This window comes from Leuresthes tenuis, unplaced genomic scaffold (genome assembly GCF_036924035.1).
Source record: "Leuresthes tenuis unplaced genomic scaffold, fLeuTen1.0.hap1 SCAF_1, whole genome shotgun sequence".
Classification (NCBI taxonomy): domain Eukaryota; kingdom Metazoa; phylum Chordata; class Actinopteri; order Atheriniformes; family Atherinopsidae; genus Leuresthes; species Leuresthes tenuis.
In genome coordinates, this window is record NW_027325355.1 from 6,434,275 (window position 1) to 6,462,254 (window position 27,980).

Genomic DNA, 27,980 nt, shown 5'->3' on the forward strand with positions numbered 1-27,980 from the left:
CACAGTGTTAGAAAAATTCTCTCAAAATTAGGCTCAGAGTCGCTGGATACGATTAACACAAAACATTTATTTCTTGCAAGAAAGAGACAAGTCCGCACAAATCCACACAACCTGTCGGGAAGATGGCTCAGAGTTGTCTTCCCGACAAAATGGTGCTCCAGCTATTTATGTTGTTTATGCTTGCTGATCACACAATGTTATGAGAAAAGGCGCTTTTCTCACCATTCATTATTATGGGAAGGAACATTCAATGTTATGGGAAAAGGTGCTTCTCTCCCCATTCCTTGTTATGGGAAGGAACATTCAATGTTATGGGAAAAGGCATTTCTCTACAGTTAATATTATGGGAAAGACTAGTACAAGAGTCAAAACACTTTTGCTTGAATCATAGAAGAGGAAAAGATGGAGGGACTCTTCTGTCATAGTATAACTATATAATTTTTCCAACATTCCCTCCTGTTTATGCTATGAAGTATTAAAACTCCAAAAACCCTGCACCCCGTACAATTAACATTGAATGTATTTCTACCGTTCGCAGTGCATAGGAGCGAAAAACCCATTTGCTTCATTTACGGGAAAATTCTCCTATGGTCCCATTCTCTCCTTGGCCACCGACCGCTTAGTCACTCACTCAGTATCAAAGGTCGCACTCCGAACCGTTAATTTCAATGAATGGGGATGGATCTAGGTGTGACCAGCAAACACAAAACGGATACACAACCAAAAATACATGGCAATAAGGATAATACAAAAATCAATAAAACTATGACTAAATGATTAATGAATAAAAATGGAAATATGAAATATGGGAAAATGGAAATATGAAATATGGAAATATGAAAAACATAACAAAAATTAATACAATGGAATAATAAAAATGGAAATATGAAAAACATAACAAAATTAATACAATGGAATAATAACAAAAATAGATGGCAATAAGGACAAAAATCAATAAAACTATGACTAAATTATTAATGAATAAAACTATGACTAAATGATTAATGAATAAAAATGGAAATATGTAATATGGGAAAATGGAAATATGAAATATGGAAATATGAAAAACATAACAAAAATTAATACAATGGAATAATAAAAATGGAAATATGAAAAACATAACAAAATTAATACAATGGAATAATAACAAAAATAGATGGCAATAAGGACAAAAATCAATAAAACCATGACTAAATTATTAATGAATAAAACTATGACTAAATCATTAATGAATAAAAATGGAAATATGAAATATGAAAAACATAACAAAATTAATACAATGGAATAATAAAAATGGAAATATGAATAACATAACAAAAATTAGTAACACAATTAATAAAATGGAATAATAAAAATGGAAATATGAATAACATAACAAAAATTAATACAATGCTGTTTATTCAGTGCAGTTCCGTCACCAACACTGCAATCGTCTGCTTCTGGCGGAAAATCAGTCCGGCTTGGTCTTGAACGGTTAAGAATCTTGGAAGGAGAGGTTACTAGCACTTCACTTCCCGGAAGAGGTCTTTACCACCTCTTTTCCCTGTCTCCTTTGCATAGCCCTGTACATCTTCGACATCATCGTTTAACACTTCAAAAAGATTTTCATTAAACAAATAATTGAGAATTCACTCGGGGCCATGCAAGGTGCATTGTCCTTTAAACGTTATCTTCGCGTTGTTCTTCATCCTCATTTTCTTTATCTTGTATCTGCTGATACATCACGTGGGTAAGAGCGGTTTCAATCAGCTTCTGCGACAGTAGTCTCAAGCAAGGAATACAACAACAACCACAGATGATTATTATGGCTGAACAAACCGACAGAGATAGCAGGACGGATGTAATTAGTCCACTCCATCGGCCAAACCATTTCTCCATCATGTCCGTGAAGGGGTCGTTGATCCCTGAGTTCGCTATCAGTTCTGCCAAGAGTGATGTGAGACCCTCTAGGGCCTTGGTGATGCTTCCATCTGGAGAAGTATTGTTAGGAATGAAGGTGCAACAAATGGTTCCAAACATTTTACATACACCCCCTTTCTCTGCTAACAACATATCCAAAGCCATCCGATTTTGCCATGCCATAAGTGATGTTGGACCTAATTGCTCAGCAATACCTTTAAGAGCGTCCCTAGTGTAGTTTACAAAGCGCTGTTGGTTGTAATAGATGTAATTTATCCAATCGACATTCTTATTTATTGTTGCCCACCAGAAAAGAAAAGATTCAAATCCTGAAGCTATTTGGTTTCTAGCTTTGAACTCATCCGGAACCCCCCTAGGGACCCCAATGCTGTCCAAGTACACTCTGTTGTCAAATGAACCCCCAGGCGCAGTTGAACGTATTAGACGTCTCCGTCCCAGTCCCTCTGCAGAGAGATTCTTACTCACTGCCTTGAAATCCTCCAAGGCTAACAGATGGAAAGGCATCAGTAGTTGGGCCACTGCACAACTGCCTTGCCAATTGGGCGGAAGGACTGGCCTCAGTTTCCTATCCCCACACAGCCACCAGAGGTCTGCTCTCATGGAAGTCTGGTTCCGAAACCAAGATGCTGGGTAGTTACCTGCGTCCTGAGTGACATTGATGGATTCTTGACAATAATCTGACATGAGTGTACCCACATCCTTACTTGTACCCCTGTGAATGAAACATGTATAATTACCCTTATAAACCAACGCTAAGGGTGGTACATCTCTTTTCTTAACTGCTGGGAACAACAAAGAGATAGTTTTACATTGCTTTGTGATTGGTACAAAAGATTCATTATACAATTGTAATACACATTGTAAACTAGTGGGGTCAGATTGATGATGATCGCCTAAGTGAAATGGTACAGTTCCCAAGTATGGTCTGGCTTTAGCACATGCAATGCAATTAGATCGATTGTTTTGTCATGCTGTATACACCATCCATTCAAGCCATTCATTACGATACTCCATAATCTGTTTCCAAGGCCAATTTGTCCTCGTAAGTTAGATCAGTGAGATATTTGATATGGCGCTCAGGGGGTGGTGTATTACTGAAGATGTTTGCATATTTGTAGGATTTGTTCTTGTGAGTTTTTTTTTCAATATCTGTTACCGTAATCATAAAGTTTCCGATCAAACCCTTTTTCATGTGAGCCTAACACCTGTGTCACTCGGTTTGGGTCTTTTTAAAGTTATAATGAGTGGATTGCATTCGTCAATCTTACAGTTTGGATCAAACTGCCCCTTAATGATGGATAAACGATCAGAAAGGGGGTCCGGGCCGGTTGATGCTTTTTGGGGTTTATAATTCCAAAGATGTGGTCCACTATTCGTTATTACAAAATTCCAACTGTTACATCGGCGATCCCCTGGAAATCTGGTACCTGCATAGGTTTCACAAATGTATTTTTCAGAGAATACATGGGCTTTCTGGTTGTCCTTACAGTTAATAACCGAGCAGAAATCAATCTCAGCCACTCCGTCCATTCCTGCAACAAAAAACAGGTTGACAATTTCTCTGTTGAATCTCATGGACCTTGTCTCTCTCTGGATCATCTGTGTGAAGAAGGTGGGAGGCAGAACAGTGGTATTTTCATATAACACTTTCTCCCTAGTTCCATTTATTTGTTTTTCATTCCAAATAATCGGGAGTACCAAAGTAAGAGCAATGACTAAAAGTACACAGCTGGTTCCTCTTAATCCACATAATCCCTCTAATCTGAATGGATGCCACGGCCGCTGCCTGTCCATTTCCCCTGTCTATTTTAGCCACACCCTATGTTCCTGTTTTAGCCGTTGTTTTCTTCACTGAGGTTGAGACGATCCCCCTCCTGTTGAGAGAATTCCCCTTTGTAGTCAGACTTATGCCTCAGAGAACTGTGGTGGGTAACAAATTTTTCCCTTCTTCTAAAAGCTGTGGCCTTATTAGTTTGCAATGGGATAAGTGAATCCAGGAAGTCCTTTCTGCTATTTTAGCTGCTGTGGGTGTTGTAAGTAATACCTGATATGGCCCTTCCCACCTTGGAGTTGACCAGTTCTTTTTCTTTATCACTTTGATGAGGATCCAGTCACCGGGTTTTACTGTCTTCAGCGCTTCCTCCACAGGTTCACCTGGAACAGAATTGACAGAAGAGATCTCTCTGCTTGTTAACATTTTCACCATGTAATCTGCTAGAGTTTCTTCTCTTTCTTCGTCATGTCTGGAGAATGGTTTTAATTGTGGGAGTAAAAATAGTCTGCCATACATAATTTCAAATGGAGTTAATCCTGTATTCGTTGGAGTTACATGCATGTTTAGGACTACTAGTGGTAAACAGTAAACCCAGTTCTTTTTAGTTTCTTCCATGATTTTCTTCAGTCTTGATTTAATTATTCTATTGTGCCTCTCCACCAAACCTGCTGACTGTGGATGATATGCACAGTGGTTTCTGAGATCTATTTGTAAGTTCTTTGCCATTAGAGAGATGATATTGTTTACAAAATGTGTCCCATTATCACTATAATTTTTTTCAGGAATTCCAAATCTAGGAATTATTTCTTTTACCAATGCTTTTGCTACTGAGAGTGCATCTGCCTGTGTACATGGAAATACTTCAACCCACTTGGAAAAAACATCGATTATCACCAAGCAGAATCGTTTCCCTTTACATTTATTTAGTTCAATGAAATCCATACAAATGTGTTGAAAAGGGTACGTTGGTTAGGGGGATTGTCGTCTTCTTGGTCTTAGATTGCCCTGTGGATTGTGTTTTGCACAGATTAGACACATTAGACAAAAATTCTTTGAATAATTAATGAAGCCATACGCGCTAAAGACTTTGTTTATTGTTGCAGCCATCCCTCCTGCAGAGACATGACATGGTCCATGACTCACTATTGCAGCACATCTAAATAAGCCTTTTGGCAGTATGGGCTTCCCTTCAGGTCACTCATATAAGTTTGATTGTGTGTTGTAAATGGCACCTTTATTTAGCCATTTCTGTTTTTCCGGTGTTGGGGCGGTTTTTTGCATATCACATAACACTTGATGGTTTATTCCTGTATCAGTTTCTTCTTTCGAGAACAGGAGGAGGTTCTCTGTAGGCAGCTGAGCAGCTTTTCTTGCTTCTTCATCTGCCTTTCTATTACCTTTTGAAACATAATCCGTGTTTTTAGTATGCGTAGTGCATTTACATACTGCTACTTTAGTAGGAAGCAGGATAGCATCTAATAATGCTAAAATCAAATTTTTATGATTTATAGCTTTTCCAGTAGAAGTTGTCATTCCCCTGTTTTTCCATTGTTGTGCAAAAACATGAACTGTTGAGAAAGCATATTGACTGTCAGTGTAGATATTCACAACCTTACCATTTCCTAATTTGCAAGCTTCCGTTAAAGCTACTAATTCGGCTGCTTGAGCAGAGAATTTCTTCGGTAGTGGTTGCTTTAAGAGAGTTTCAGTTTCAGTTACTACAGCAAAACCTGTAGCATTTGTTCCATCAGTATTCTTCTTGCTGGAACCATCTACAAACATAGTTATTTCTGCATTTTCATAGGGAGTATCAGTCAAATCCGGTCTGGGCAAAACACTGATAGATATTTCTGCTATACAATCATGTGGCTCCCCATCCTGTGAAGTAGGCATCAATGTGGATGGATTAAGTGTAGTACATCGTTCCACAGTGAGGTGTGGCTGTGAAAGGAGAACAGTCATGCAGGAGAGATGTCGGGAGGGGGATAGATACGAGATTTTGTTCTACAATAATATTACAGCCACAGCATGAGGTACTTTAAGTGTTAGTGGGTGAAATAACACAATGGCTGCTGGCCACTGCATCCAATCGGGAAGAGTAGTAGGCAATTGGTCTGGATTTTCCCCCATGTGCTTGAGTTAACACTGATGTCATATATCCCTCTTTGCAATCCACTGTTTAGACAAAGGGTTTTGAGTAATCTGGTAATCCTAGCACAGATGAACTGACTAACAGTTGTTTTATTTTTAAAAATGCCTCGTCTGCTTCTGGTGTCCATACTAAAGAATCTGTGGCAGCCAAGGGGGTGTCATAGATCAAGGCAGATAAGGGGGCTGTAATGAATGCATAGTTCGATATCCAACTCCTGCAAAAATTAATAACTCCCAGAAAGGACATCATTTGTCTTTTTTTTTTTGGTTTTGGTGCTTGCAAGATTGCTGTCTTTCTCGCTTCATCTAAATGTCTGCCTTCTTGTGAGAGATCGTAGCCCAAGTATTTTACAGTAGTTTCCCACAGTTGTAATTTGTTTTACTGACTTTGTGACCCTGTTCCGCCAAGAATTGCAAAAGCGCTAGTGTGTCTATTTTGCAGTCTTGTTCTGTCGGTGAAGCCAATAAAATGTCATCCACATATAACAACACTTGGCTGCCATTTGGAGGATTGAATTTGGCTAGGTTAGCTGACATTGCTTGAGAGAATATTGTTGGTGATTCACAATATCCTTGTGGAAGTCTGGTATAAGTGTATCTTTTCATTCTGTAAGTGAAAGCAAACCAAAATTGACTATCTGGGTGCACAGGTACAGAAAAGAAAGCATTACTTATATCAACAACAGTGAAGTACTTATTCCTCGGTCACAAATCATTTAACAGAGTATTTGGATCCGGTACTGTGGGGGCCCGTGGCACAACAGCTTTATTAACTGCCTGCAGATCCTGCACCATCCTCCAACCAGTGGAGGGAGGAGCCATTTTCACAGGAAACAATGGAGTGTTACATGGAGAGTCAGGACATTCCACTATAAAACCTGATTTAAGAGAAGCTTCCAAAATTGGACCTATTCCTTCCTCAGCCTCAGGTTTAAGTGGATATTGTCTTTGATGTGGCCTGAAAGAAGAAAGAGGAGTTATACAGACGGGTTCGACATTTTTTATTAGTCCCACGTCTGCTGCTCCCTTCGACCACAAGTGTTCTGGTAGCCCTTTTATTTCTGCTTCTTCACTTTCAGTGAGTGTGAAAATGGATCAGAATCTGCTTTTTTGTTGCCATATCTGTCCTTCTAGGTGCACATTTGGTTTTGCGTGTGTGGTCCAATTTAATGGACTAGTATATACATCCAATATCTCGGAATATTCTATTCCTGGTTTTACTTCCTCCCAATCTGAGGCTTCTTCACATGCAGTCACAAACACACCTAAACGCCTCCAGTGGTCATCTGTGGATTTGAAGAGTGACACATGAGGTGCATTACATGATCTTAAAACCTTTCTCATGCTGGGGGAGAGTGAACAACTAGCTGCGCAACAACCCTCTTTATTCCAGTATAAGTGTTTCAATTTTAACATGGTCTGTTTTTCTTTGAAGAATTGTTTCTCATACTTTCTGTCAGGCCCTTGAGTGTATTTGTAATACATAGTGCAGTGTAATTCCTCTGGTGACCTGAGGGTGAGCTCTCCTGAGACGTGTTCTTTTGCTTTTTTAAGGAGTGGAAGCGCGATAGAACTGGGGCCTGTAGAAACAAGATCCAAACTATACCAGTATGAAGGTGGTCTCGCGAATGCTTCATTCGGACAACGGTTAACCCTTTTTCTTCTGGAACTATCCCTAGTTTCAATGCATGAAGTATGTCTATTCCCAGCAAATTACAGGGACACAGAGTGGACAAGACAACTTGACAATCAGCACTCACTCCAGTCCGTGCATCTTTTACTGTTAAGAGTTTTGATAAACGCTCAGGATGGCTCTTACCATTTGCTGATTTGACCCAAATAATTTCGTTGGATCTCTCAACTCCAGGAATGTCATCAGGGTGAATTACAGTTCGTGTTGCACCTGTGTCGCATAGAAAAGTCACCTCCGCCCCTAAAACATTCAGTGTAATCTCAGGTTTGACATCATACTGTAACATTAGTTCGATTCCCTCCAGGTTCAACACTTCCTCCATCCTGGTTACAGCTGGAGTTGTTTTCTCTTTATCTAGTCATAATTGACTCCCAACCTCATCCTTGCTCCTGCAGTCTTCAACTGTTGTTCATAAGGAGAGTCAACATCCCCATTTTCTGGCGGACTCAGTCCACTGTGGAATTCAAACACCTCTTTTAGTCTATGATTATATAGATCAACATCTTCCCATTCCTTCTGCACACAATGGTTAATTTGGTTCCAATCAGCCCGTTTTGTATATTTAGTTTCAGTTCGTTTCAGTAAAGCTTCAAATCTGTCGGCTAGATCTCTTGACTGATACTGCAAAACTGCTCCATGAGTATTAAGGGCACTCCAATCACCACGGATCACACACCAATCCGCTCTCAACACATTTCTCACTGCTTTTTCCAACTCCAAACCATTCAACCTGTAGCTCTCATACAGATTCTTTAGGCTACCTTTAAACCCCTTAACATTTACTTTTGGGTGTGGAATGTCCTCCGTTGCTTTTCTTACATCCTCAGCTGTCCATGGTCGGTAAACGTACATGAATTCACTTTCCTCCTCCCCCTCTCTCGGATTAGGTACTTGGATCATGGGCAAATTCTCAACGTCCTGGCTAGCTGGATCACGGTACACCTTCCATGCAGAAGAGTGACCTAGTTACTTGTGTCTTATCTCTCTTAATGATCTTTTTTAACTCCCCCTCTGGATACAAAGGTTCCAAAGGTGGGGAGCTAGGTTGGGGTGACAACCCACTGGTAGCTCCCGAGATACTATAAGCTGGTGGACTTTTCGCTATCGAGTTGAGTTCCGGATGTCTACTCTTATAAACTGTATTTACATCCTCTTCATCTATCAGCGTAAACACCTCTTTTTGTTGCTTATCTATCTCCTTTTTTCTCTCTCTGATTTTCTCCTCTGTGCCTCAGTGAGCCAGGCCTTGGCCTGCACGAGACCGTTCTTTTTATTTTTATTTTTATTTCTACGGCCTGCTCTCTCTATATCTTTTATTAATTCTGCGCACTTTTCAACGTTGAAATTCTCTTCAAACCCAAATTTTCTCCCATCTGTCTAAATATTTAATATTTTCGGGGGTTTTTCTGAAACATGATTTTAGCACTCACACTTAACTTCCGGTTAGCTTTAAAACAGTTATTTCCCATACTGTACTCTTGCAGCTAATCAATTTTCAGTGGAGTTATTTTGAGTACTACTGAATGAAACACTACTTCTGTCGTTATGTCACGAGCAACAACCAGACTCCAATGTTTACTTCAACTCAGTTAGTCAGTAATACATTTTTCTGTCGTCACCATCAGCAACATCACACACCAGCAGCTGTTTCACTCTTATACAGACATAGCAAATAAACCAACACTGCAGCAAAGAAGGAAAAAACAACAATTTAACAAACAAATAATTCAGCAACCAGCCCTCTTAGCAAAACAAACAATTCTGTCACAAAGCAACAATTCAACAATGAAACAAACAATTTAACAAAAAAAACAGGCCCTTTACCATCAGCAACAACACACACACACAGCTGTTTTACTCCCATACATACATAGCAAATAAAACAACACTGCAGCAAAGACTTTAACAAACAATTTGACAAACAATTTAACAAATAACCATAGATGGGGGGCAAAAATTCAACAACCAGCCCATTTAGCAAACAAATGTTTTAACAACCAGACGTTCAACAAACAAACAATCAGACGTATGACACAAACAAAACTAAAATGGATTTAATTCTTGCGATATTTCATCGCAAACTCTCTTAAGAAAGATTCTGTTTCTAACGCGCGGCGCGGAGTTATTTATTCCTGTAGTCTTCTCACACAGACTATGGACTGACCTTTGCTGACTGCTTCTGCTATCCTGGTTTAATAAAACACACATAGACCTTTCACCTTTCCTGACTGCTTTTACAGTACCAGCTAAAAAGCTACTTACAGTACTAAAGGCTTTTTCTTTGATCCACCTTTGCTGACTGCTTCTACTATGGGTTAATCCAGCACAATTTACACACAGTTAACAGTTAAAAGGCTTATTTCCTTTGCCTCACCTTTTCTGACTGCTATTATGTTTTCATGGGTTAATCCTATACACAGTTAACAGTTAAAAAGCTGACCTTTTCTGACTGCTTCTTTTATGGGCTAATCCAACACAACCTACACACAGTTACCAGTTAAAAGGCTGACCTTTTCTGACTGCTATTAGGTTTTTATGGGTTAATCCTATACACAGTTACCAGTTAAAAAGCTGACCTTTTCTGACTGCTTCTTTTATGGGTTAATCCAGCACAATTTACACACAGTTACCAGTTAAAAGGCTGACCTTTTCTGACTGCTATTAGGTTGCTATGGGTTAATCCTATACACAGTTACCAGTTAAAAGGCTGACCTTTTCTGACTGCTTCTTTTATGGGTTAATCCAACACAACCCACACACGGTTACCAGTTAAAAGGCTAACTTTTTCTGACTGCTTCAATTGTGAGTGTTCCAACATAACTTATACACAGTTAAAGTTAAAAGGCTTCTTTACTAGGTTGCATTTGAAATAGTAATTTGAAATAGTAATAGTAATATCCATCATCTGCCGCTTATCCGGGGGTCGGGTCGCGGGGGCAGCAGCTTGAGCAGAGAAACCCAGACGTCTCTGTCCCCGGCCACTTCCTCCAGCTCTTCCGGGGGGACCCCGAGGCGTTCCCAGGCCAGCCGAGAGACATAGTCTCTCCAACGTGTCCTGGGTCTCCCCCGGGGTCTCCTCCCAGTGGGACGTGCCCGCAACACCTCCCCAGGGAGGCGCCCAGGGGGCATCCTAACCAGATGCCCGAGCCACCTCATCTGACTCCTCTCAATGCGGAGGAGCAGCGGTTCTACTCCGAGCCCCTCCCGGATGAGTGAGCTTCTCACCCTATCTCTAAGGGAGAGCCCAGACACCCTGCGGAGGAAACCCATTTCGGTCGCTTGTATTCGCGATCTTGTTCTTTCGGTCACTACCCACAACTCGTGACCATAGGTGAGGATGGGAACGTAGATTGACCAGTAAGTAGAGAGCTTCGCCTTCTGGCTCAGCTCCCTCTTCACAACAACAGGTCGGTGCAGAGCCCGCAATACTGCAGACGCCGCACCGATCCGCCCGTCAATCTCCCGCTCCATTTGTCCCTCACTCGTGAACAAGACCTACAAGAGATACTTGAACTCCTCCACTTGGGGAAGGATCTCATTCCCGACCCGGAGAGAGCATTCCACCCTTTTCCGGCTGAGAACCATAGTCTCGGATTTGGAGGTGCTGATTCTCATCCCAGCCGCTTCACACTCGGCTGCGAATCGCTCCAGTGAGAGCTGAAGGTCACGGCCTGACGACGCTAACAGAACCACATTATCTGCAAGAAGCAGAGACCCGATTCTGAGGTCGCCAAATCGGACACCCTCAACGCCCTGGCTCCGCCTAGAAATTCTGTCTATAAAAGTTAGGCACAGAATCGGTGACAAAGGGCAGCCCTGACGGAGTCCAACTCTCACCGGAAACTTATCCGACTTACTGCCGGCAATGCGGACCAAACTCTGGCACCGGTCATACAGAGACCGAACGGCCCCTATCAAGGGGTCCGGCACTCCATATTCCCGGAGCACCCCCCACAGGACTCCACGAGGGACACGGTCGAACGCTTTCTCCAAGTCCACAAAACACATGTAGACTGGTTGGGCGAACTCCCATGCACCCTCCAGGATCCTGCCGAGGGTATAGAGCTGGTCCACTGTTCCACGGCCAGGACGAAAGCCACACTGCATCTCCTGAATCCGAGGCTCGATTATCCGACGGATCCTCCTCTCCAATACCCCCGAATAGACCTTACCAGGGAGGCTGAGGAGTGTGATACCCCTATAGTTGGAACACACCCTCCGGTCCCCCTTTTTAAAGAGGGGGACCACCACCCCAATCTGCCAGTCAAGAGGCACTGTCCCCGATGTCCACGCGATGCTGCAGAGGCGTGTCAGCCAAGACAGCCCTACAACATCCAGAGCCTTGAGAAACTCAGGACGGACCTCATCCACCCCCGGGGCCTTGCCACCGAGGAGCTTTTTGACCACCTCGGCAACCTCACCCCCAGAAATGGGAGGCCCCGTCTCCGAGCTCTCCGACTCTGCCTCTTCCGAGCACGTGTTGGTAGGATTGAGGAGTTCCTCGAAGTACTCCCCCCACCGACTCACAACATCCCTAGTTGAGGTCAGCAAAGCCCCGTCCCCACTGTAAACAGTGTTGACTGTGAGCCGCTCCCCCCCCCCTGAGACGCTGGATGGTGGACCAGAATCTCTTCGAGGCCGTCCGGAAATCGTTCTCCATGGTCTCACCGAACTCCTCCCAGGCCCGAGTTTTTGCCTCAGCAACCGCCGAAGCCGCGGCCCGTCTGGCCTGTCGGTACCTATCAGCTGCTTCCAGGGTCCCACTGGCCAAAAAGGCCCGATAGGACTCCTTCTTCAGCTTGACGGCTTCCCTCACCACTGGTGTCCACCAGCAGGTTCGAGGGTTGCCGCCACGACAGGCACCGACCACCTTACGGCCACAACTCCGATCAGCTGCCTCGGCAATGGAGTCACGGAACATGGCCCATTCGGACTCAATGTCCCCCACCTCCCCCGGGATATGGTTGAAGCTCTGCCGGAGGTGGGAGTTAAAGCTCCTTCTGACGGGGGATTCTGACAAACGCTCCCAGCAGACCCTCACAATACGTTTGGGCCTGCCAAGTCTGATTGGCATCCTCCCCCACCAGCGGAGCCAACTCACCACCAGGTGGTGATCAGTTGACAGCTCCGCCCCTCTCTTCACCCGAGTGTCCAGGACATACGGCCGCAAGTCCGATGATACAACCTCAAAGTCGATCATCGAACTGCGGCAAAGGGTGTCCTTGTGCCAAGTGCACATATGGACACCCTTATGCCTGAACATGGTGTTCGTTATGGACAGTCCATGACTGGCACAGAAGTCCAACAACATAACACTACTCTGATTCAGATCGGGGGGGCTGTTCCTCCCAATCACACCCCTCCAGGTCTCACTGTCATTGCCCACGTGAGCATTGAAGTCCCCCAGCAGAACGAGGGAGTCTCCGGTAGGAGCATTCTCCAGTGCCTCCCCCAGAGACTCCAAAAAGGGTGGGTACTCTGAACTGCTGTTTGGCGCATAGGCACAAACAACAGTCAGGATTCGTCCCCCCACCCGAAGGCGGAGGGAGGCTACCCTCTCGTTCACTGGGGTAAACCCCAATGTACTGGCACACAGCCGGGGGGCAATAAGTATGCCCACACCTGCTCTGCGCCTCTCACCATGGGCAACTCCAGAGTGGAAGAGAGTCCAACCCCTCTCAAGAGGACTGGTTCCAGAGCCCAAGCCGTGCGTCGAGGTGAGTCCGACTATATCTAGCCGGAACCGCTCAGCCTCGCGCACCAGCTCCGGCTCCTTCCCCAACAGAGAGGTGACATTCCACGTCCCAAGAGCTAGCTTCAGTAGCCGAGGATCAGACCGCCAAGGCCTCCGCCTTCGGCTGCTACCCAGCTCACATAGCACCCGACCCCCTTGGCCCCTCCCACGGCTGGTGAGCCCGTCGGAAGGGGGACCCACGTCATCATTTCGGGCTATGCCCGACCGGGCCCCATGGGCACAGGCCCGGCCACCAGGCGCCCGCTGCCGGGCCCCACCCCCGGGCCTGGCTCCGGGGGAAGGCCCCGGTGTCCCATATCCGGGCAAGGGATCACGAGGTCCAAATTTTTTGTTCATCATAGGGAGTCGAAATAGTAATATTCTTAGGAAAATAGCAACGCCCCAATTTATTTAAAGGCCTCCAGTTTCCACCAATTGTTAGTTAATTAATCAAAATTTTCCCTAATAATCACACTATTTCTCACCAACAATAGTAACACAAAGGGTTCCTTACCATAAATCCACTGGTAAGTTAAACAACGAAGAATCCAGCGAGTCTGTCCACTGATTCAAAAATAGATCCTTTCACCTTTCCTCCAGCCAGTGGCAGCCGGCCTCTATCAGAAACTCTGCTGAGAGGACTTCAGTTAGGAATCCTGGACTCCCCCGTGCACGGTTTCAGCTCCGATTCTGGAAGGTGGAAAGGAGTTAGAATCCGGCTCGAAGGACCATTATGTCAGAAAAATTCTCTCAAAATTAGGCTCAGAGTCGCTGGATACGATTAACACAAAACATTTATTTCTTGCTGGAAAGAGACAAGTCCGCACAAATCCACACAACCTGTCGGGAAGATCGCTCAGAGTTGTCTCCCCGACAAAATGGTGCTCCAGCTATTTATGTTGTTTATGCTTGCTGATCACACAATGTTATGAGAAAAGGCGCTTTTCTCACCATTCATTATTATGGGAAGGAACATTCAATGTTATGGGAAAAGGTGCTTCTCTCCCCATTCCTTGTTATGGGAAGGAACATTCAATGTTATGGGAAAAAGGCATTTCTCACCAGTTAATATTATGGGAAAGAGTCAAAACACTTTTGCTTGAATCATAGAAGAGGAAAAGATGGAGGGACTCTTCTGTCATAGTATAACTATATCATTTTTCCAACGGACGTCTAAAGCGTTCAACTGTGCCTGGGGGTTCATTTGACAATAGAGTGTACTTGGACAGCATTGGGGTTCCTAGGGGAGTTCCGGATGAGTTTAAAGCTAGAAACCAAATAGCTTCAGGGTTTGAATCTTTTCTTTTCTGGTGGGCAACAAAAAATAAGAATGTTGATTGGATAAATTACATCTATTACAACCAACAGCGCTTTGTAAACTACACTAGGGATGCTGTTAAAGGTATTGCTGAACTGAAAATGTTCGGAACTTTTTCCAAGGCCCTGGAGGGTCTCACATCACTCTCGGCAGAACTGATAGCGAACTCAGGGATCAACGACCCCTTCACGGACATGTTGGAGAGATGGTTTGGCCGATGGAGTGGACTAATTACATCCGTCCTGCTATCTCTGTCGGTTTGTTCAGCCATAATAATCATCTGTGGTTGTTGTTGTATCCCATGCTTGTTCTTATGGGGTTTAAAATAAAGCTATAGAAAAAAAAAATCAGGTTCAGTTTTAGGTCCAACACCTTTTGATCTTTATATGCTTTCCATTATTTCCATAATTAGGCTGATAACACCCAGCTTTACATGTCCCCGGGCCTGTAGGTCATCTTATAAATTGTATCTCTGCTATTAAAACATGAATGGAAGAAGATTTTTTACAGCTCAACCACGTCTGTGGAACAGAAGATGTTAATGCTTTTAAAGCCAAACTAAAGATCACCTTTCTGACCTGGATTCTATTGGAGTTCATATTCCTTTTACTTCTGCTCACACCTTTTTACCTTGTTGTGATCATTTCGAGATGATGCTGCAGCTTTGCAGCTTTTACCATTTTTTTTTATGTTTGAGCTGCAAAGTGTAACGACCTTTGATGGATGAGGACTCAAAACCCACAACTCAAGGAAGGTATGTAAAAAAAGGGTTTATCTAAAAAAAAAAAAAACTAAAGACACTCACAGGGAGGATAATTACAACGAAGATTATCTTTATCTTAACTCGCTTGACGGACATAGGTGACTTTTCAGCAGGGCTTCTCCTGCTGAAAACTGACTGCACTCTATGTCCGTCCCTATAAGTCTTTACTGCAAGGAGTGATATTGACCAAATTCACTGTACATGCATCTAGTAAACACAGAGAATGTTACACAGAATGTAAAGGCAAACCGTTAGTTACAGTTCTATATATACTGCATTATTGTATTCATAATTATACTCTTAAAAGTACAAGTTATCCAAAAAGTTACTTCAGTAAATATAAGTCGTTATTACCCACCTCTGATAACACTTGCTGATTTCTCATTGTGTCATATGATTGCCATCTAATGTGACATTAAAACTATCTACATTCTTTCTGCTTTCATTTCCTACTCTTCATAAAAATGTTTAACTTTTTTTTTATCTGCGTCGTTCTTTTTCAGTAGCCTCTTCACTTGGGCTACAGGACATTTTGACATTGCACAGTAAAAAACATTTCTCTCCATGCTGGTAGCTGACCCGTATATTATATCTACGAGTAGACCAACGCTTACTTCTTCTGAACTGATGCGCTGATGTGCGTTCCCGTCGGGGGCACTTGTTTTTTGGTAAGCAGTCTCTTTTCGGCACTACACCAGAAGCAGGTGTCACGTAGTACGCCCGGGGAACGTCATCAATTTCAGCTCCTCCACTCAATGAAGCAAGCCGCCCCCTCTGGTACTCACACAGAAGTAATTATGAGCAGGATAAGAATATGACATAGTAAACTGAATAATACACTTAAGATAATGGGGAAACATCCAACTGGGCAGTGTAGCTGTGGGCAGAGGGAGACAGTGAACATGTGATGATAGCATCCTAGATATGGAAGGGAGAGGGAAAGAATGAAAATAGAGCTGCAGAACACAGGAATAAGAGAATATAATCTGAAAGTTATAGTAGAATAAAGAAGGGAGGAAAATAATCATAAGATTCCTGGTGTCAACTGGAATAATTTAAATAATATAGAAAAGAATAACTAGAAAGAATTTTAGTCCAGTAGATGGCGGCATATGCAACATCAAGGATGCCAGCTGCCATTAAAAATCAAATAATAATAATAAGAAGTACTTACACACGAAATCATTCACTCATGTCCTACTCCCTACTCCCTATATAGGAAAATAAATGTAGTGCACTCTATAGTGAGCTCAACAGAGAAATCTTTCGGACACCATCTCGGCGCCGGTAATTAAGTCATCGCTGTTGCACAATGAAAACGTTACATTAATGTCGTCTCACGCAATCTTGTCTGTTTACAATTGCATTTTTGTTAAATTAGAGGCTTTTGATTACTGTCATGTAATTTTTATTTTCGTATTTTGTTTTCTATCTAAGCATATTTTTATATTTTATTATCTTGGCTCTTTAGTAACAGCAAGTTACAGAGTGGAAAATTCACTAGGAAAAAAACAACATACTGTTATCTAGAAAACTCTGGTAGCTCTATCGAAATGCCGTCTTCCATCAATCTGGCCGTGTTTCTTATAACTATAATTATTCAATCTATGATGATACGGAGAAGAATTGGAATTGCGAGAGAGAGTGAAGGGAGAAGACGTGCTGCTCTTGTAAGACTAGCAAGAAGTGTTAGCCTGCTTTTTACTGCCTTTTTAATTAGAGTAATATATATTTTTTAATTCTCTGAACAATAAACTACCCTTCGTCAAACTACAATCCCTACGTGCGAAACTTCCTGAACCTTAGGCAGCTCCTTTATTTACAGTCTCACAATATTGGACAAACTGAGTAATCCAGTTGTGTCTGAGTAGTCAGATTCACTCAGCTTTTATTCACACACTGTACTAGACATCATTAATAAATGGCGAATTAAGCTTTACTTATTAAACGACCTATGTCAATTTTCTAGATAAACCTGCAACCATATGTTAGCCCGGTTTTTTCATTGGAAGCCCAAGAACAAGCTGGAGAAATCGTTTATTAAAAAAGTATTTATTAGTGGTCACAAGTAGAGTATATTGCAGCGCTGGACTCGGAGTGCCAGAGCTCCCGCAGGAAATCCGTCAGGCCGAGCCCCGTTATCCGGAAACATGTTATATTTATATTCAGCTTTATCTCACAGAAGTTGTATTCACACTTGTCAGAGTATAATTGGCCAGTTTTGGGTGACATGCTCAGGCCAGCTGCTGTCCTTGTTGTGTTCTTTGGATGTGATAAACAATGTGTGTGTGTGTGAGTGCTGTTTTAGGCGTGGATCTAATGGACCAGACCTATCTGCCCTAATAGAGATGTTTTGTCTGACCCAGTTGTTTATGTCCTTCTAAGGTCTTGGACCATTTAAGGTCATCTGTTGTGCAGTATGAGCAGAGTGGAAAAGTACCAGCTAGGAACATAGGTTATTTAGGAAAATACAGAATATGAATTTATAATGTCTAAGATCAAAGCCAATTATAACAACTCCCCCTTTTGACATGATTTAATCATGTCAACTAAATGAGGTAGGACCGTTATATTCTGTATTGTGTAACACCTGTTAGCGGCAGCCAACTTAGCAGGTCCCCAAACTGCAAGTGGCCAACTACCTTGAGGTCCAGCACAACCAGACAGGAGATTCTTGTTATCCCCCTTTTGATATAACTTCATTATGTGAGCTGTTATGTGTAAGCTGTTCTTCTTTGCGATTATCAGCAGCAAGCAAGTTTTCATTGCATATGCATGTGTAAAACAATTGTAATGCGTTAGCTAAACCTTTCTGTATCAGGAGTGTTTATCATGATGCTGGGAACAGAACCTCTTTCCCAGAATAGTTCAACCTTCATTACTCAACTGATCATAACTCTGCAATGAGCACATTTCATAAAAGCTATAAGTATCACGCCTGTACGTGTATGCAAGGAATAAATCAATAAATGTTTCAATATGTCTTAAAATTAGTGTGTGTATGTGGCCCCGAACCCAATCTCTGTGTAGAATCTTAGTTCATTTTGGCCCAAAACTATATGTGGTTTAAGCAGTGGCAAGACCCTGCTCACCCATAAGTACCATTACAACACATAATAATAATTAACTAAGCTACAACAATTCATAAAATATTGAAACCCAAAAAGTGCTTAAGGCAATTAACATTACCATCAGGACCGTCCACTGTTCGCAGCGAATAGGAGCGAAAAACCCGATGGCTGATATCCGGGAAAATTCTCCTATGGCCCCATTCCCCCTTGGCGACCGACCACTTAATTACCTTTCAGTGCCTAAGGTCCCGCTCCGAACAGCCGATTCACACCAATGGCAATGGACATATTTATGATTGGCTATGATTAGTACTTTGTCTACTTAAAATCATTAAAGTACATAGGAACATCACAAAACACAACACACAAAGCAATACAGTACAGACATTTAAACATGATGTGAATATGAAGATATGACCCTGTTGAGAACAGATGAGTAATGATAGATGTAGTGTAAAAACTGACAATTTCTTTTGAGTGAAAATTTTATGATAACATTGTGCCGAGTGGTGCAGTGCAGCTCAGTCTCTTCTGGTCCAATCCTGTCACTGCTTGGTGTTTGGTTGTCCTTCTGGCTGAACCTCAGTTCAGCAGTCTGAGCTAACTAGGAAGGAGAGGTTACCAGCACTTCACTTCCACAAAGGGGTCTTTACCACCTGTTTTCCCTAACTAATCTTTTTCTTTGGGACAATTCAGGAGAGCATTCAGATTATTTTGTTGACAGTGGTTGAAAGTTGTGTGGTTGTTCAACCATTATCTTGGCATGATGATCATGCCTCCCAGAATTTCAGACTGATGTCTTGTCAGTCACTTGGCTGTGAGTCCTGTAGAGGTTCTGCTGCCGATGCAGTTCATTTAAGCTGTGGATGAATGTTAGCAGGAGAGAGAACCGAGCAGCACAACATTTCATTTTCACAATGTTCTATATTCAGGAATTCCCTTTTAACAGATTCAATCCCAGTATTCATTGGTCGACCAATTAAGTTTTCATATGAACCCCAAACAAAAACAAATAAATAAACCGAAAAAAAAAATAAAATAAAATAAAATAAAAATAAATTAAATGAAAAACAAAACAACTGGCCAGTTGATAGAAACCATGTTTTAGGACAGTACCTTTAGACTCACCAACCTGCTGTACAGCATTAATGAGAAATCCAGTACCATCAACTTTTTCTGTGGAAAAACTTGAAACCATTTAGAGAAAACAGCAAGACAAAGACAAAACACAAGACAACATAGAACAAAAGACAAAAGGAAGACAACGACTCACAGAATTTTGGGAAAAACTTGAGAAGTGTTAGTAAACTATGATTAATTGTTGTATCTCCACCCCCCCGATGAGACTTAGTCTCATCCGTATGTTAGTTCTGCTGAACTCTTCCACTGCAGTTTCTGCTCCTGTGTTGTTGCTGCAGGACAGAAATGTTTGTGGTTAGATTTCATTTTGGGAGCAGCACAGCATCAAGAAAGCAGCCATTTCTTCTCAATGAGTAACTGATTAACCTTTTTGGGATAAATATTGTCTGTCCTCTTAATTCAGCTCAGAGTGCTTTTGATAAAATTTCAGCATGATCTGCTTAATTCTCACTTGTTACTTTATACTAAATTCTATTTAATTCTTACCAGTGGCTGTGTTTCGTGATGCTGAGCCATCCACAGACAGTTCAGGATCAGCATTAATTTTTAATTTTTTAATTATTTTTTTTTTTTTTTTCATTTAAATTAGAAACACTTCATGTGGTACCAACAGTGTGGCATCAGAGTTTCTTATAACATCACATGATACAATAACATATTTCCATACAAATTAGAATCAAAGACAAAGGTTTATTCTATTTTTCTATTTGTCTTAATTCCTCATTTATTTATTTTTTAGATGAGCCTTGTGGCCTTGTGCTGCTAACTTTTTCCTTAGCAGTGCCACAGCATCATGCTTGTGTTGTCAGACATCAGATCTTTGGTTGGTTATTGATCACTGTTACCTTGCATGCATGCTTTGACCTAAGGGCCCAGATTCTTGATATTATTTTGTAATATTTTTCTTTGCTCATAGCAGTTTTGGAATGTTAGCTAAATTGTTCAGGATCCTTCTTGTTTTTCCTTGACATGAATTAGACCTTTAATTGTGCAGTTCAAAGCTCTGTGCTTTACCTTACTTAGAGCAGCTCTGCCTCAGTTTATTATGTTTTACTTAATCTTTACTTCTTTCTTCCAGTATGTGTGGATGTATGCGGGTGTGTGTGTGCGTATAGATGTGCGTGTGTGTATGTGTGTGTGTGTGTATGTATGTGGCCTTGGGTTTCACTGTTTTGTTTTATTTTCTTCTATCTTGTGAAGCACTTTGTGTTACATTTTCTTGTATGAAAAGTGTTATGAAAATAAAGTTTGATTGATTGATTCATTGATTAAGTGCACCAGATTAAACAACTTGGGTCATCTCCTGTGTAATTTCTCGAATGGACCAGAGCACATGATTAAAACTGTTCTCACAGAACATTTTATTCATCCCATTCATATCCTTTTCTTTCGACCAACATGTCATGACTGACCACAGATTGGATTGTACATGTTGTTTCTCAATAAATTGCAATTGAAGTGGATTGTTGCCATTTTTCAGAGATCTTTTAGTCACCTGGTGTGGCGTGGTGGGAAGAGAGGGTGTGTCCAGATTATTGTTGTAGCTCTTTGTCACTTGAGCTTTTAATGTCTGACTTTCACACAGGAGAGGTGTGAAAATTAGTTATTGTAACCTTTATTGTTTCTGCTACTGTGGTTCTACAGTCTAGTCTCCACAGTAGTGTTTTCCTTTGGTTTCATAGTCAGTGGTCCGTTCAGTCTCTGATAGAGTTTTAGTCCCCGTGGTCTAGTCTTTGTCAGTAGGTGAGGTTCCTAAGTCAGTCCGGACCTCAGTTAATGTTCTTTCGGCAGGATCTTGAGCCTGAGTACAGTGATCCTTGTGGATCCAGTTACTCAGTCTATTCTCAGTCCACCATACCTTTACACAATGTGTTGTAGCTTCTTCGTCCTGTCCATAGAGGAGAGGACCAGTTAAGTTTGTTCACATTCCTGGTCCTGTTCCTTGGTGAGTATTTATGTAACCTGTTGAGATATCCTCATCACCGTGTTATTCAGTTGTTTCACATTCACACAAGTTTCCATACTGTAGTACAACAAGGGGTCAGCCTGTTGGTGCAGTTGTAAATGGACAGGGTGTTTCCTCCCTGTCATGACCTCATGTGGGACAACATGACAACATTCATGGTGGCATTTGGAGTAAATCTTAGGCTAACACAATACGTAGAGCTTCAGCCCAGGTTAACTGTGTGTCTGCACAGACTTCTGTTCGGCCTTCTTGATGGTTCTATTTGCTCTTTTCACTAGTCCTTGTAAAGCTGGGTGAGAGACTGCACCGAGCTTATGTGTAATTCCAAACATCTTTTCTACTTCTCTTAGTTCTTCATTAGAAAAGTGAGTGAGTACCATTGTCTGATCTTATCACTTCTGGTACCCCAAATCTTGGAATAATTTCTCTTGTAAGCCATTTAATGACTTCTTTTCCTTTTTCGGTTTTAGTAGGTGTGGCTTCTACAAATCTAGAAAAGGGATCCACACCCACTAGAAGATATCGTTTACCTTCAGTCCTGTTTGCTGCTCCCATGTCAGTACAATCAATTACTATCTGCTTCCAAGGGGCATCAGGTACTGGGAAACTTGTCTAGTCCTGTTTTGAGATTGAACAGCTTGCAAATTTCACAAGATTGCACAAGATATTTTATCGTGTCTTTTAGGTGGGGGTGCCACCAGTGTTGTGAAATGAGCGCTGTTACTTTTGAGCTAGCACAGTGTGCTCTACTGTGTGCTTCTTGACATAGCAAGTTTAGTAGTCCAGTTGGAGCTACTATTTTGCCTTCATGATTCCTCCAGAGTCTTGTGGAATCCTTTTTTATTTATTTATTTTTTTTCCGTTCCATGCTTGCTTTTCAGATGGTGCCGCTGCTTCGTGAAGTTCTTTAATGTTTTCTAAACATAATTCTCGTTGTGATTTTTCCTCCAATGTTTTCTGAGACATCTGGTTAAATGCAGTATACCTTGCTTTTGTTTTTGCTGCCTTATCTGCCGCATTGTTGCCTCTCGCTACTCTCCCATCTCCCTTTTGATGTCCTCTGCACTTGACTATAGCAACTTGTTTTGGTTCAAGTATGGCATAATATAGTTCGAGTAATTGATTCAAGTGTTTAACCGGGGTGCCTGCTGAGGTCACAAAGCCTTTCCTTTTCCAGTGACACATGTCTGGTATAGAGGCATGTCTTTAACTGTAAACACTGTTTTTGTTTTCATTTCACTAATTTATTCAATGTTTATTGTTAGATTAATTAATATTTATCTGCAGGGTTAGAATTTGCTAATAGTATTAATATAGTGTTCAGATGTACAGCTCTCTGGTTGCTGTGGCTGTTTTTAAATGTGCCATGAAAACAAACCTTGACTTGACTTGTTATGAGTCAGACTTACTGCAGCGCAGCTGTCTTTAAATTTCTTTTAGAGTTTTCTTCTTTAAGAAACTCATTGGTGATATCTGACTCTCGTTGTGCCTTTTATTGCCGTGTTTTTGTTAATTTCCTAATAATCTAACTCACTTTAAACCTTTCTGTAAAGCACTTTGCTGCTCTGTTAAGATAACAGATCAATTGATTCATAGATCTGCTGCAGTTAAATAGTTAAATGGTTTAATGAGATCAAATATAAATACTGATGATGAATATTAACTCAGAATTGGTGAAAATAAGCAGAGGAGAAGTATTTAGATCAGCTAAATTTTAAGTCATGTTACTGTGATCTCTAACACAATAAAGGCTAACCTTTAATGCTTTAAGATGGTAAGAAACTGTCTGACACCTATCTGTCTGACCTTGCTGTTAAATCCTGATATTTTCTAATATGTCATATGGTCTGTGGTCTGACTGTCCGGTCTCAGACCTGCTTCAGGTGGAAATCATAAAGTCTCAATTTGTAGAACATCTTTTGTTCAGGCAGTTTTTCCATTAAAGGATCAAAGATTTAAATGCTGTGTTTGTTTGTTTGACTTTAACTTTTTAAGAGAGCTGTTAAATCTTAATTCAACAACAAACTGGTTCTAATGTTTAGTTTTAAACAGTCTGTTCTTCCTGGATTTATTTTGGATTTTTTATTTTGTTATCTCTTCACTGTGATACGTGCATTGAAAAGCGGATTTCAGATTGTCCATTCAATTTGGTATTTCTCCCATTCATCCATCCATCCATTTTCTATACCGTTAGTCCGTTAATCGGGTAGCGGGGGGGGGGGGAGGAGGCTGGAGCCTATCCCAGCAGTCATTGAGCGAAAGGCGGGGTACACCCTGGACAGGTCGCCAGTCCATCACAGGGCCACACATAGAGACAAACGAGACAAACAACCATGCACACTCACTCCTAAGGACCATTTAGAGTCACCAATTAACCTAACATGCATGGTTTTGGACGGTGGGAGGAAGCTGGAGAACCCGGAGAGAACCCATGCATACACGGGGAGAACATGCAAACTCCACACAGAAAGGCCCCAGGCGGGGATTAAACCTGGAACCCTCTTGCTGTGAGGCTATGGTGCTAATCACCACACCACCGTGCAGCACCTTCTCCCATTCAAATTTATTTTAAAATAAATTAATTGTTGAATTGATGATAAATGCTCTAGTAAAAACTTCCATTATCATTGTAAATTTTTCGACTAAATAACTATATGTAACTCTGGTACTCTTTAAGTACAGGCCAATGATCAATCAGAATCTGTCCTCACTCTCAGGGCTGAATGAGGGAAGAGGGAAGCAGGGTTGGGATGAGATAATCTTAGGGTGAGAGCATTTATGACAAAGCTAAGGATATCTAACCTTGTCTTTTCCAATTACACATGTCCACATGTACAGCCTAAGCTGTTTATGCTGAATCTGTATAAATGGTCAGTTTTTTCTTTTGCTAAATGGCATGCTTCTGTTATTGAGCGTGATGTTAGGAAGATGTCTCTTATCTTCTAGTGTAGTAGGATGTGTCCCTGGAAAAGATGACGTTGTGTCTGGCACATGCTGTGGTAGAGGTGCAGAGGACTGCGTCTGAATAGAGAATTTAACTTCTCCTAAAAATGCTGACAGTCTGCAAGAAATGTTTTGTTTTTTTCCCGTCTTTATCTGCCCTTGCTTTCTGGAATAAACCTGCCTCCTTTAGCTTTGCTGTTGCTTGATTCCTACTGCCTGTTGCTTGTTTTAAAAACATGGAGAAATCCCTCAGTAGCGGTGGAGCACTTTCACACCCCCCAAACATTCCTCTCTCTTGCATTTCTCTCGTCCAGTTCACAACTCTCTCAGTCCCTCCTTTTTCATCTTCTCTTCGAACCTTTTTTATCCATCTAGTCAAGGTGTTAAACAATACCGACCCCAATGAGCCGGGTTTACCTGTTTTCCACTTCTCAACTATGATTTGTGACATGTTTAAATGTTTTACACGTGTTAATCAGAATGGGTGAATGGCGCAATGCCCGAGTGTTGGACCCGACCAAGAAGCTTCTACACAGAATCTTTTCCTCTGTGCGCTTGATCGCTGGGGGTTCTCCCAGTCCCTTCACTCGTTTTAATTCACCAATCTCTGTAACACCCTAACTAAATTCCCCTTTATTTTCTATTCCAATGCCCCCCTTTTACAGAACCACTTGAGATCTGTGTCAGTGTAGGAATTCTCGATCAGTCTCGACTGCTCGATACACTTCCACTAACACAGTAAAATATCAACCAAGTAGCAAACCACCCCACATTTTCATGAAAAATAATAAAACTTAGCCCTGTGTCCTTATGCAGAGATAAACCCTTAGTATATCGTCTATGCACAACATCTGCAGAACCACCGCCGATTGCGGAGAGAAAAAAACAAAAACAGACACACCGCCAATTGCGGATTTTACAGTCCAACCACCAAACGTGAAGTAATACAGACCCACCGCCGATTGCAGATAGAGGTCCAAGCGCCCTTGTGCGCAGAAATTACTCACGCCGCCTATAGTGCAGTAATACAGACCCACCGCCGATTGCAGATAAAGGTCCAAGCGCCCTCGTGCGCAGAAATTACTCACGCCGCCTATAGTGCAGTAATACAGACCCACCGCCGATTGCAGATAAAGGTCCAAGCGCCCTTGTGCGCAGAAATTACTCACATCCGGTCATGCAGTAATACCGAGATTACCCACACCGCGATAGCGGACTAATAGACCCCCGCCCATTGGCATCTAATTCCTATTCAATTTAGAAGACAGGATGAATTTATGTTATCTTAATTTATGTCTTTTATTTGGCCAAATTGTACTAAACTAGGACACATATGACTCTCCCTATGTGAGACTATGTGTTTATACTTTACATGTGACCACCTAGTAAACCTGCAGACACAAATTTTGTGCTTTTGATTTAGTGATCGGAGGACATCCTAATTCAGACAATTTAGTTTAGAATGACCAATGTGCAGAAATTTCACATATCCTGATACAAGAGGTTTTCTGCTCACCTTGTGTTTTAGGCGCCTTGAATTGTCTGAAGAAGGGTCCCCTCCAACCAGCTCCGGAAGTCCTCGATCGGACACGGTCTCAGAGTCAGCCAATCCGGGTCACGGCACCAATTGTTAGCCCGATTTTTTCATTGGAAGCTCAAGAACAAGCTGGAGAAATCGTTTATTAAAAAAGTATTTATTAGTGGTCACATGTAAAGTATATTGCAGCGCTGGACTCGGAGTGCCAGAGCTCCCGCAGGAAATCCGTCAGGCCGAGCCCCGTTATCCGGAAACATGTTATATTTATATTCAGCTTTATCTCACAGAAGTTGTATTCACACTTGTCAGAGTATAATTGGCCAGTTTTGGGTGACATGCTCAGGCCAGCTGCTGTCCTTGTTGTGTTCTTTGGATGTGATAAACAATGTGTGTGTGTGTGAGTGCTGTTTTAGGCGTGGATCTAATGGACCAGACCTATCTGCCCTAATAGAGATGTTTTGTCTGACCCAGTTGTTTATGTCCTTCTAAGGTCTTGGACCATTTAAGGTCATCTGTTGTGCAGTATGAGCAGAGTGGAAAAGTACCAGCTAGGAACATAGGTTATTTAGGAAAATACAGAATATGAATTTATAATGTCTAAGATCAAAGCCAATTATAACACATATCTATTCCTAAAGTTTAAACATTCATTCAGCGTCTGTCTGCCATCCCTTACTAGCAGCCCAGAAATTTTTTGGCAATGCATTATGGCATATCTTGCTCCGGTTGGAGACCATCGGACAGTGTTGCTAGGTGTACGATAATTGTCGTATTTGTAAGATAATTTTGCCCTGTGTACGATCAACAATCCCCCAAAAAATACGATAATTTGACCATTCTGTAAATGTGTGGTTGTTATCAGCCTGTCGCAACTGTCTGTTGGATTTTTTTGTGAACACTGAAGGCATTTGCATTTACATGAGACAAGTTTCAAGCCAATCGTGCTTTTCTATGTGAGCTACGAGTGACGTGCATGCGTTTGCCTCAGAAGTTCCTAACAGTAGGTGGCCTTCAGGCCTCATGAGCTCATTTGGCTCATTAGCTCCCAGTCGTCATTGTTTACGGGGACATTTACTAAAGCAACTGTGGGGCTGCTGATGCTCAGCCGTGAGTGTCTGTTAGACGCTGTTCTTCACTAGAGTGAAATTAGCGCATCACTAGACTAGTTTTCCTCAAAATACGACAATTCTATGTCTCTGGTATGATCATACTACATTTCCCACCTGGCAACACTGCCATCGGATGCGCACTACATTTCGCGTTGAATTGTGGGATACATTGAGTGCATTATATAGTGAGCATCAAAAATCCCTTAACGGACACCACTACAAAATGGCGTGGTCCCTATACAATGAACTATATCGTGGTTAGGGAGTGATTTTTGACACAGCCATAGACATATACGTCTATGCTTACATACACGTTTCGAAGCCTCAGCACATCTGCGAACATCGCTCCAGGAAGCTGCACGCAGGTAAGACCAGAAAAGAATACATGTAGCGGTCAAACATTTGCAGAATTGTCTTCAAAGTGCTATAAATCATTGGTTTGATTCCTGCACTTGGACACTGGCAGCCAGAACAAGCACCAGAGAGTGAAACCGTTAAAATAACCTGGCTGCTATTCATATCTAGCATGTCCTGCTAATGCTAATGCTCAAAAACCGTACTATAAGCAATGTACAATACCAGAAACACAACCTCAGCTATAGATATCAATAAGCCGGCCAGATGGACAAATACAATAGAGCTTTATCATTTTACCTATGTGTGAAACAGACTTCTGGCCCTTTTTCTTACTCTTTTCTTATTTTTTTGGATCAATAACAGACACACATTAGGCCCATATCGTGGTCTAAACCAATCAGAGATAGTGAAGGGCGGGACCCCCCTCTGATTGGTCGTGATTTAGATATTCCTGTACGTGTGTATCAACGTTTGAATGCGTGTGCTGCGGTCAGACAGAGAGAG

General features: G+C 41.9%; 1 long non-coding RNA gene across 1 annotated transcript; it reads right to left on the minus strand.

The window, feature by feature from the left end:
• Positions 1–1,791: 1,791 nt before the first annotated feature.
• Positions 1,792–27,839, minus strand: LOC140292830 (uncharacterized). The gene is made up of 4 exons (XR_011912612.1): positions 27,774–27,839; positions 15,968–16,127; positions 13,787–13,962; positions 1,792–4,074 (listed from the first exon to the last, which is right to left on the minus strand). It is a non-coding gene; the product is annotated as an uncharacterized lncRNA (long non-coding RNA).
• Positions 27,840–27,980: the final 141 nt, after the last annotated feature.